Below are 13011 nucleotides of genomic sequence, written 5' to 3'. Positions count from 1 at the left end.
CCCGGCAAGAGGAGCTTGCCGGGAAGGCCAACCAAGGCACCTCAAGACCCCGGCAAGAGGAGCTTGCCGGGAAGGCCACCCAAGGCATTGCAAGGAACTTGCCGCGGCGCACCACGCGCCCCGGCAAGGCCCGGTGAGCGACAAGCTCCCGGACACGACAAGACAACGACCGCGGCAAGGCGCTTGCTACGGCAAGCCACCACTCCATGCCCGCGCTCCAGCACATCCACCAACGTGTTGCTCTGGGACCCTTCCCAGCATACGTGGCGGGAGGCTGTGCAGCCAGCGGTGAGCGGTGGCAAGCGACGCTGACAAGATCGCCATCGTGGCGAACGGTGGCGTCCCGGGCGGTCCCTTTTCGCACTATTTAGGCGACATAGACGGGCATTTAAGGCCCTTGTCCCCTGCCGTCAGGGTTAGGTATGATACACTGTAGCAGGTAGCTGTGCCTACCGCAGCACCTTTCCCTTTCTGCCCTTGTCTATGTTGCCACCGGTCGGTGACCCCTTGAGCATATAAAAGGAGGCCCATGCGCAACATAGGGGGGGAGCGAGTTCGAACACTCACGCTCGGTCTCGCTAGCTGCTGGTGTGTACTGTAGCACTCCACGCTCCCGGGCAAGAAATCAATACAAACCACAAAGCAGGAGTAGGGTTTTACGCATCCGTGCGGCCCGAACCTGGGTAACTGCTCGCGTGCTTCGCCTCGATCCGCTCTTTGCACGACCTCCGCCCCCGCTGAACCGAAAGGGACTCGGCCCGCCGGTCCCATAGGTGTTCGTGGATCAGTACCCCGACAGTCACCTCCATAAACGAGAAACATGTCCTTAGTCCTTTTCAGGTACTTCAGGATATTCTTAACCGCTGTCCAATGTTCCATGCCAGGATTACTTTGGTGCCTTCTTACCAAACTTACGGCAAGGTTAACATCAGGTCTGGTACACAGCATGGCATACATGATATACCCTATGGCCGAGGCATAGGGGATGACACTCATCTTTTCTCTATCTTCTGCCGTGGTCGGGCATTGAGCCGTGCTCAATCTCACACCTTGCAATACAGGAAAGAACCCCTTCTTGGACTGGTCCATATTGAACTTTTTCAATATCTTGTCAAGGTACGTGCTATGTGAAAGACTAATGAGGCATCTCGATCTATCTCTATAGATCTTGATGCCTAATATATAAGCAGCTTCTCCAAGGTCCTTCATTGAAAAACACTTATTCAAGTAGGCCTTTACACTTTCCAAGAGTTCTATATCATTTCCCATCAATAGTATGTCAACCACATATAATATGAAAAATGCCACAGAGCTCCCACTCACTTTCTTGTAAACACAGGCTTCTCCATAAATCTGTGTAAACCCAAACGCTTTGATCATCTCATCAAAGTGAATGTTCCAACTCCGAAATGCTTGCACCAGCCCATAGATTGAGCGCTGGAGCTTGCATACCTTGTCAGCATTCTTAGGATCGACAAAACCTTCCAGCTGCATCATATACAATTCTTCCTTAAGGAAACCATTAAGGAATGTTGTTTTGATGTCCATTTGCCATATCTCATAATCATATAATGCGGAAATTGCTAACATGATTCGGACGGACTTCAGCTTCGCTACGGGTGAGAAGGTCTCATCATAGTCAACCCCTTGAACTTGTCGATAACCCTTAGTGACAAGCCGAGCTTTATAGATGGTCACATTGCCATCCGCGTCTGTCTTCTTCTTAAAGATCCATTTATTTTCTATGGCTCGCCGATCATCGGGCAAGTCAGTCAAAGTCCATACTTCGTTTTCATACATGGATCCTATCTCGGATTTCTTGGCTTCAAGCAATTTGTTGGAATCCGGGCCTGCCATTGCTTCTTCATAGTTCGAAGGTTCACCGTTGTCTAACAACATGATTTCTAGGACAGGGTTGCCGTACCACTCTGGCGCGGAACATGTCCTTGTGGACCTACGAAGTTCAGTAGCAACTTGATCCGAAGTTTCATGATCATCATCATTAACTTTCTCTCTAGTCGGTGCAGGCACCACAGAAACATTTTCTTGAGCTGCGCCACTTTCCGGTTCAAGAGGCAGTACCTCATCAAGTTCTACTTTCCTCCCACTTACTTCTTTCAGGAGAAACTCTTTCTCTAGAAAGGATCCATTCTTGGCAACAAAGATCTTGCCTTCAGATCTGAGGTAGAAGGTATACCCAATAGTTTCCTTAGGGTATCCTATGAAGACGCATTTTTCTGACTTGGGTTTGAGCTTTTCAGGTTGAAGTTTCTTGACATAAGAATCGCATCCCCAAACTTTCAGAAACGACAGCTTAGGTTTCTTCCCAAACCATAATTCATACGGTGTCGTCTCAACGGATTTTGACGGAGCCCTATTTAAAGTGAATGCGGCAGTCTCTAAAGCATAACCCCAAAATTATAGCGGCAGATCGGTAAGAGACATCATAGATTGTACCATATCCAATAGAGTGCGATTACGACGTTCGGACACACCATTACGCTAAGGTGTTCCAGGCGGCATGAGTTGTGAAACAATTCCACATTTCCTTAAGTGTGTGCCAAATTCGTGACTCAAATATTCTCCCCCACGATCTGATCGCGAGAACTTTATTTTCCTATCACGTTGATTCTCTAACTCATTCTGAAATTCCTTGAACTTTTCAAAGGTCTCAGAATTGTGTTTCATTAAGTAGACATATCGATATCTACTCAAGTCATCAGTGAGGGTGAGAACATAACGATAGCCACCGCGAGCCTCAACGCTCATTGGACTGCACACATCAGTATGTATGATTTCCAATAAGTTGGTTGCTCGCTCCATTGTTCCGGAGAACGGAGTCTTGTTCATTTTGCCCATGAGGCATGGTTCGCACGTGTCAAATGATTCACAATCAAGAGACTCCAAAAGTCCATCTGCATGGAGTTTCTTCATGCGTTTGACACCAATGTGACCAAGGCGGCAGTGCCACAAGTATGTGGGACTATCATTATCAACCTTACACTTCTTGGTATTCACACTATGAATATGTGTAACATCACGTTCGAGATTAAACAAGAATAAACCATTGACCAGCGGGGCATGACCATAAAACATATCTCTCATATAAATGGAACAACCATTATTCTCAGATTTAAATGAGTAGCCATCTCGCATTAAATGAGATCCAGATACAATGTTCATGCTCAAAGCTGGCACTAAATAACAATTATTGAGGTTTAAAACTAATCCCGTAGGTAAATGTAGAGGCAGCGTGCCGACGGCGATCACATCGACCTTGGAACCATTCCCGACGCGCATCGTCACCTCGTCCTGCGCCAGTCTCCGCTTATTCTGCACCTCCTGTTTTGAGTTACAAATATGAGCAACCGCACCGGTATCAAATACCCAGAAGCTACAACAAGTGCTGGTTAGGTTCACATCAATAACATGTATATCACATATACCTTTGGTATTGCCGTCCTTCTTATCCGCTAAGTACTTGGGGCAGTTCCGCTTCGAGTGACAGTTTCCCTTACAATAAAAGCACTCAGTCTCAGGCTTGGGTCCATTCTTTGGCTTCTTCCCGGCAGCTTGCTTACCGGGCGCGGCAACTCCCTTGCCGTCCTTCTTGAAGTTCTTTTTACCATTGCCTTTCTTGAACTTAGTGGTTTTATTCACCATCAACACTTGATGTTCCTTTTTGATCTCCACCTCCGCTGATTTCAGCATTGAATATACCTCAGGAATGGTCTTTTCCATCCCCTGCATATTGAAGTTGATCACAAAGCTCTGGTAGCTAGGTGGAAGCGACTGAAGGATTCTGTCAACGACCACGTCGTCCGTGAGATTGACTCCCAGCTGAGACAAGCGGGTGTGCAACCCAGACATCTTGAGTATATGCTCGCTGATAGAACTATTCTCCTCCATCTTACAACTGTAGAACTTGTCGGAGACTTCATATCTCTCGACTCGGGCATGAGCATGGAAAACCATTTTCAGCTCTTGGAACATCTCATATGCTCTGTGCTGCTCAAAACACTTTTGGAGCCCCGGTTCTAAGCTGTAAAGCATGCCGCACTGAACCAGGGAGTAATCATCACTACACGACTGCCAGGCGTTCATAACGTCTTGAGTTGCTGGGAAAACAGGTCCGTCACCTAGCGGTGCTTCAAGGATATATGCTTTCTTGGCAGCTATGAGGATAATCCTCAGGTTACGGAACTAGTCCATGTAGTTGCTACCATCGTCTTTCAGCTTGGTTTTCTCTAGGAACGCGTTGAAGTTGAGGGCAACATTAGCGTGGGCCATTTGATCTACAAGACATATTGCAAAGTGTTAGACTATGTTCATGATAATTAAGTTCATCTAATCAAATTATTTAATGAACTCCCACTCAGATAAACATCCCTCTAGTCATCTAAGTGATACATGAATCGAGTCAACTAGGCCGTGTCTGATCATCACGTGAGACGGACTAGTCATCATCGGTGAACATCTTCATGTTGATCGTATCTTCTATACGACTCATGCTCGACCTTTCAGTCTTCCGTGTTCCGAGGCCATGTCTGTACATGCTAGGCTAATCAAGTCAACCTAAGTGTATTGCGAGTGTAAATCTGGCTTACACCCATTGTATCCGAGCGTTAGAACCTATCACACCCGATCATCACGTGGTGCCTCGGAACAACGGACCTTAGCAACAGTGCACAGTTAGGGGGAACACTTTCTTGAAATTATTGCGAGGGATCATCTTATCTAAGCTACCGTCATTCTAAGCAAATAAGATGTAAAAACATGATAAACATCTCATGCAATCAAATAGTGACATGATATGGCCAATATCATTTTTGCTCCTTTTGATCTCCATCTTCAGGGTGCCATGATCATCATCGTCACCGACATGACACCATGACCTCCATCATCATGATCTCCATCATCGTGTCTTCATGAAGTTGTCTCGCCAACTATTACTTCTACTACTATGGCTAACGGTTAGTGATAAAGTAAAGTAATTACATGACGTTTATGTTGACACGCAGGTCATAAATAAATTAAGACAACTCCTATGGCTCCTGCCGGTTGTCATACTCATCGACATGCAAGTCGTGATTCCTATTATAAGAACATGATCAATCTCATACATCACATATATCATTCATCACATCCTTTTGGCCATATCACATCACACGGCATATGCTGCAAGAACAAGTTAGATGTCCTCTAATTGTTGTTGCAAGTTTTTTACATGGCTGCTATAGGTTTCTAGCAAGAACGTTTCTTACCTACGCCAAAACCACAACGTGATATGCCAATTTCTATTTACCCTTCATAAGGACCCTTTTCATCGAATCCGATCTGACTAAAGTGGGAGAGACAGACACCCGCTAGCCACCTTATGCAACTAGTACATGTCAGTCGGTGGAACCAGTCTCACGTAAGAGTACGTGTAAGGTCGGTCCGGGCCGCTTCATCCCACGATGCCGCCGAATAAAGATAAGACTAGTAACGGCAAGTAAATTGACAAAATCGACGCCCACGACAACTTGTGTTCTACTCCTGCATAGAAACTACGCATAGACCTAGCTCATGATGCCACTATTGGGGATCGTTGCAGAAATTAAAAAAATTCTACGCATCACCAAGATCAATCTATGGAGAGACTAGCAACGAGAGAGAGGGGAGTGTATCTTCATACCCTTGAAGATCACGAAACGGAAGCGTTACAAAAACACGGATGAAGGAGTCGTACACGAAGAGATTCAGATCACGGCCGAATCCGATCTAAGCACCGAACAACGGTGCCTCCGCGTTCAACACACGTGCAGCCCGGTAACGTCTCCCGTGCCTTGATCCAGCAAGGAGAGAGAGAGAGAGGTTGGGGAAGACTCCGTCCAGCAGCAGCACGACGGCGTGGTGGTGGTGGAGGAGCGTGGTGGTGGTGGAGGAGCGTGGCACTCCAGCAGGGCTTCGCCAAGCACTGCGAGAGACGAGGAGGGAGAGGGGTAGGGCTGCTCCAAGAGAGAGGGAGATTCGTGTCGTTGGCAGCCCCAAAAAAACCCACTATATATAGGGGGAGGGGAGGTGTTGCGCCCCCATCTAGGGTTCCCCCCTAGGGGTGGCGGCCAGCCCTAGATGCATCTAGGGGGGCGGCCAGAGGGGGAGAGGGGGGCGCACCCTAGGTGGGCCTTAGGCCCATCTGAGCCTAGGGTTTCCCCTTTCTCCCCTTCCCTGCGCCTTGGGCCTCTTGTGGGAGGTGCACCAGCCCACCTAGGGGCTGGTCCCTTCCCACACTTGGCCCACGCAGGCCTCCGGGGCAGGTGGCCCCTCCCGGTGGACCCCCGAACCCTTCCGGTGGTCCCGGTACGTTACCGATAACGCCCAAAACACTTCCGGTGTCCAAAACGGGACTTCCCATATATAAATATTTACCTCCGGACCATTCCGGAACTCCTCGTGACATCCGGGATCTCATTCGGGACTCCGAACAACATTCGGTAACCACGTACTTCTATTCCCTATACCCCTAGCGTCATCGAACCTTAAGTGTGTAGACCCTACTGGTTCGGGAACCATGCAGACATGACCGAGACATCTCTCCGATCAATAACCAACAGCGGGATCTGGATACCCATGTTGGCTCCCACATGTTCCACGATGATCTCATCGGATGAACCATGATGTCAAGGATTCAATCAATCCCGTATGCGATTCCCTTTGTCTACCGGTATAGCACTTGCCCGAGATTCGATCGTCGGTATACCGATACCTTGTTCAATCTCGTTACGACAAGTCCCTTTACTCGTTCCGTAACACATCATCCTGTGACCAACCCCTTAGTCACATTGAGCTCATTACGATGATGTCTTACCGAGTGGGCCCAGAGATACCTCTCCGTCATACGGAGTAACAAATCCCAGTCTCGATTCATGCCAACTCAACAGACACTTTCGGAGATACCCATAGTGCACCTTTATAGCCACCCAGTTACGTTGTGACGTTTGGCACACCCAAAGCATTCCTACGGTATCCGGGAGTTGCACAATCTCATGGCGTAAGGAAAAGATACTTGACATTAGAAAAGCTTTAGCAGACGAACTACACGATCTTGTGCTATGCTTAGGATTGGGTCTTGTCCATCACATCATTCTCCTAATGATGTGATCCCGTTATCAGTGACATCCGATGCCCATGGTCAGGAAACCGTAATCATCTATTGATCAACGAGCTAGTCAACTAGAGGCTCACTAGGGACATGTTGTGGTCTATGTATTCACACTTGTATTACGATTTCCGGATAACACATTTATAGCATGAACAATAGACAATTATCATGAACAAGGAAATATAATAATAACCATTTTATTATTGCCTCTAGGGCATATTTCCAACAAGGTTTACCCCTAGTTTTCAAAAACACTCATTCACGCCCAAACCACTTTGTTCGTCTTATGCTTTTGCCCTTTGACCGTTTGACCATGAATTCAAAAAATTCTTAACAAATTCATTATAACTCAGAAAAATGCGAATAAGATATTAAAATGTTAAGAAAAACATCACCTATATGTGCATGTGATTTGCACTCATGAAAATAGTGTTGGGAAGTCCCCATCTCATTTTGAGCTCATATGATCTCAACACGAACAGTAAAATCTAAAAAAATTGTAAAACAATTCAAAAAATTCTTTAAAAAATTGTGGCATATATTGGACAATGTTTTTAGTGCTTGCCAAATTTCATCAGGGAATGGCATTCATGTAAGTTGTGGGCAAAAAACAAAATTAGCACTCCAAAATGCTTTTGTTTTCGAGTATCGGTTTTGTTTTTTTTCTCACCACAACTTCCACGAATGTCATTCCCTTATGAAACTTGGCAAGACCTCAAAACATTGGTCAATGCTTGCCACCTAAAATTTTTAGAATAAATTTTACAATTTTTCCAGATTTTACTGTTCAAGCTGAGATCATAGGAGCTCAATCTGAGATGGGACCTCCTAACACATTTTTCATGAATGGAAATGACATGCACATATAGGGGATGTTTTTATGAACATTTTGATATCTTATTCACATTTTTCTGAGTAAGTATGATTTTATTACGATTTTTCTAGACGGTCAAACGGTCAAAGGGCAAAAGCATAAGACGAGCAAAGTGATTTGGGCAGGTACGAGTGTTTTAGGAAACTAGGGGTAAACCTGCCGAGGGGGACAAAACTAAGGGCACAGAATTAATTATCCTTAAATTTTAAATGTGTACTACTTTATTGATAGTTGGCCCACCTTACAACCCCACAAAGAGTCTTGGGGCTCGTGCTACAGCTGGCTACTAGTGAAGAGCCCGCTTCTCTTCTCTCTCCTCTTCTCTCTCCTCTTCTCTCTCTTCCAAAACTAAGCAAAGATATAATTTTATAGTCCTTATAGCCTGCTTATGTCACCTTATTGTACTTTGCTCTAAAGGATGTGACGATTGGTCTTAAGTAGGTTTATTTTTTACTCCATCTGTTACAAAATATATTTCATCATGGAGGGAATAGATTGCATGAGTTGTATGGATATAATAAGGGGCCGTGTGTGAGGTACACAGCTGCAAACGGAGCAAAATAAGGGATGCCCGGTCGATGGCTGCGGATGCGCCCCTCTGAGGGGCCTGATTAGTTGTATCGGCTGTTGATGCTCTAACATGAGGCATCCTCAATAACACTGCGCTCCCTAGTTTTATAGAGCCCATATTCAATTGAGGTCTTCAACTGGAATTTGGTCACCCGATTTTGACCGAGTCAACAATTTGGCAATGCTCTCTCATTCAAGTCTTTTATACTAGTATACATTATGCTTCCGAATTTTTAGGGCCACACAATTAATTGACATCTTCAATTTATAATTGGGTCACTCGATTTTGACATGTCAATAATTTATCAATGAGCTCTCTCATTCAATTCTTTTAATTAACTATGTTCCTTAATTTTGAAACTCTTTAAGTCAATTGGGTTACTCAATTTTGAATTTGGTTTACGATTTTGATTAGGTCAATAATTTTCCAAATCAATCAATAGCAACCGACCTATGAAAATATGTAAATCCCGTGTATCCCTCCCACCATCTAGAAAAAGAATGCCACCATGTGATTCTATAGCACCAATATAGTACATGCAGCCATTGATGCAGAACTTTCCCCACATAAATATAGGTTGGTTTGCGGATAACACATGATCACACCATGAAAGGCCCACCAAATCATTGTATTATAAACAAAAAGAAACACACTCCATTATCTCCGCCACTCGACAATCTAAATATTACATAAGTTCCAAAATATAAGGGGTGTTAGCTTTTCTCAAACTCAAATTTCTATAACTTTGAACAAGTTCAGAGCAAAAAATATCGACATCCACAATATTAAACAAAAATTATGGAAATTCATTGCATGACAAATCTAATTATGCTGATTTGATATTATAAATTTTCATATATTGCCCTACAAATTTGATCAAAATTAAAAGTTTTAACTTTTCAAAAAAGTAATACACCTTGTATTTTGAAACAGAGCAAGATTTTTTTGTAAGAACCCAAGAACACCAAGGGCGCAACAAAGCGCGCCCAACCCTTCTATACTGTACACTATGCTCCCTGGTTTTTAAGACATCACAACCAATTAAGGTCTCCAATTGATATTAGGTCACCCGATTTTGACCGAATCAAGAATTTCTCAAAGCTCTCTAATTCAATTCTGTTATACTATACACTATACTTCCTAATTTTGAAGGCCTTACAATTAATTGAGGTCTTCAATTTAGAATTGGGTCATCGATTTTGACCGGATCAACAAATTTCTTTAGGAGCTCTTCCATTTAGTTACTTTAATTCACTACTCCCTAATTTTGAAGCTCTTTCATTCAACTGAGGTATTCAATTTTGGATTGAGTCAACAATTTTTCAAATCAATCAGCAGTAACCAGCTATAAAAACATATCAACCCCGTGCCCTCCCATCACCTAGAAAAAAGAGGCGCCACCATGTGATACTATAACACCAATATAGTACATGTAGCCACCGATGTACAAATTTCCCCACATAAATATGGGTTGATTAGCGAATAACACATAATCACACCATGAAAGGTCCACCACATTATTTACAAATAAACATAAAACACACTCAATCATCTCCCCACCCGCCAAACTAAATATTCCATTAGTTAAAGAATATAAGGGGTATTAGTTTTTTTGGAAAGTCACATTTCTGCAGCTTTGACCAATTCAGAGTAAAAAATATCCACATCCACAATATTAAACAAAATGTATGGAAAATTATTTAATGATGAATCTAATGACATCAATTTGATATTTGATATATTTCTCTACAAATTTGATCAAACTTAAAGAGGTTTGAGTTTTCAAAAAAGTAATGCACCTTATATTTTGAAATAAAGAGAGTATTTTTTTAGGAATCCCAAGAACATCAACGGCGCAGCAAAGCGCGCCCAACCCTTATAGTATAATTGAAACTCACATGAAAGGGTTTGATAGATTCCCGGTTATTATTGAGTTGGACTCATCAGTTGTAGTTAAGTTGATCCAAGGACGAGACCAAGATAGATCGATTTATGCTTCTTTAGTTAAGAAGATTAGATATCTCTTGTCTCTTCGAGAAAATTGTATTATTCGTGTTAACCAATAGCCGCTTACAAAATAAGGTTAGCAATAGTCTAGCAAATTTTACTAGTGTTGAGGGTAAAACCATGACTTGGATCGGCCCTTGTCCCTCTATTGCGGTCGAGCTAGCCTCTGCTGATCGTAATCTTTTGGTGGTTGACTAATACAGTTTTTTCACTCGCAAATAAGGGGGGATGGGAGGGGGGTGTTGATAGATACGAGCATTCGTCATATCCTAGGGCAGTAGGACAGCCACCTACCTATCCAGTGGCGTAAAACGGAAGGACTTTCTCGGTTCGATTCGCCCCCAACAACGCCACATGCCGAGCGATGGTTTTATGCATGAATTCTTAAGAGACAGGACAATCACAAGCACGGCATTAAAGACAGCGATGAGAACTGCCAGTCTTCCACTGTGAGCTGCCGCGCAGATGATACTAGATCCCAGGCCCCGTCACGTATAGGCAGTGCCCAGCAATTGCCATAGCTTCCTGTTGATGATGTGAAGGGGGGAGGTACCTAGTACTCCACCACACAATTCCGCAGATCCTGACCGGTGCTATGCTAGACTTCTATCGCGGCGCGTAGCTTAGCTTCACTGTTTTGCGCCGCGCACATGCAGTGATGTGTGATGCACTGATCATCGAATCGACCCACATCCCGTATAGGCAGCGACCAACATCTCGCGAGCCACGCACGACGCACATGCATGGACTGAAGCGTGCAGTGCAAAGACCAACTGACCAACACCATGCACATGCATGTTCCCACTGAGTCGAGTCGTACTAGTCGCTTTGAGCGTTGCGTGTTTTATAGCGACCGCGTTCATATTTGCAGACCTACATACAGCTCCTGCATTGTGGTTATTTTTGCCTGGCCGAATGTTATTATTAGCACCGCAGGAGTGCAGCTCCTCCTGCAAGTGCCGCATGCATGCAACCCTAGCTGCAGTGCAGTGGCTACAGACCTATGCATGCTGATGCAGGGCGGGCCGGCTATAGCTTTAGTCCTTCTCCTACGCATGTGCTGATAGCTGCAGTGGTATCTATCCAAGGTCTACCGACGCACTCGATTGATTTTTGCTCGCTCATTCTGCCCCACGTACGTGGCTGTGCTTCGCGTTGCATTGGCCCTCGTCGTTGGATCTCCGAGCCTTGCTGCCATGGCCGGCCGGCGTTGAGCTCGTGCGAGCTAGCCGTCGACCAGCCGCATGGCCCGCATGCTGCTCACTTCAGAATTCACACATCCATGTGTATTCCACACATGCTTTCACGCATATGCATGAGGGCATGTACAATGATGCTATCTTATAAGTGCCATCTAGGATAAATAATAAGATGAAGAAGAGAGAACTCATAAGTAAGAGAAGACTAGAGATGATCTCTTACCACAATATGCCTCATCATATTTTTAGGAATAGTTGGGTTATTGGTTTTTTTTATGAAAAAATTTCCGATCTATTCATTTTCAATCATGGCAGTACAACGAATACCAGAAATAATAAAAATTACATCTAGATCCGTAGACCAACTAGCGACGACTACAAGCACGGAAGCGAGCCGAAAGCGCGGCGCCGTCATCGCCCCTCCATCACCGGAGTCGGACACAACTTGTTGTACTAGACAGTCAGGAAGTCATCGAGCTGAGGCCCCGTAGGACCAGCCCACCAGATTAGCAACCGCCGCAGATGAAGAATAATGTAGATCAGAAGGATCCTACTCGAAGACACACGAATGTAGACGAACAACGACGAGATCCGAGCAAATCCACCAAAGATTGATCCGCCGGAGACACACCTCCACACGCCCACCGACGGTGTTAGACGCACCGCCGAAACGGTGACTAGGTGGGAAGACATTTATTCCATCTTCAGGGAGCCGCCACCGTCTTGTCTTCCTGAGCAGGACACAAACCCTAGCAAAACTGAAAGAAACAACAAAAAATGGAGCCCTCCCGCCGGCCCTTGCCGAGATCCATCACGACCCCATGGCCCTAGGGCCACCGGAGAGGACCGGATCTGCGGCGGCACCGGCAGGGGTGGCAGAAACCCTAGCTCTTTTTTTTGCGAAATAGAAACCCTAGCTCTTTATGTGGAGGAGGAGGCGGCGGCGGCTAGCAGGGAAGGCTCCCACACAATAGATCTTTAGTAACAAATAGCTAGTTATTGAAAATAAGGCTAAGAGATGACTTATTGTAAACATTTTGTGTGTCATTTTTAAATTATATGCAAGATTTAAAATTAAACTATCTTATCAACTATTATACATACGAGTGCCATGAACTGCAAAGTCCTGCACATTTTTCTTTCCACCCTTAAATTAGGTCGATCGAGGATGACGCCATTCTGATCGTACGGCGCGAGTGGGAGAAGTTTTACGGTG

The sequence above is a fragment of the Triticum urartu genome, chromosome 1 (assembly GCF_003073215.2).
Source record: "Triticum urartu cultivar G1812 chromosome 1, Tu2.1, whole genome shotgun sequence".
Classification (NCBI taxonomy): domain Eukaryota; kingdom Viridiplantae; phylum Streptophyta; class Magnoliopsida; order Poales; family Poaceae; genus Triticum; species Triticum urartu.
The sequence above is the reverse complement of the archived record's forward strand: the minus strand, read 5'-3'. Positions refer to the sequence as shown.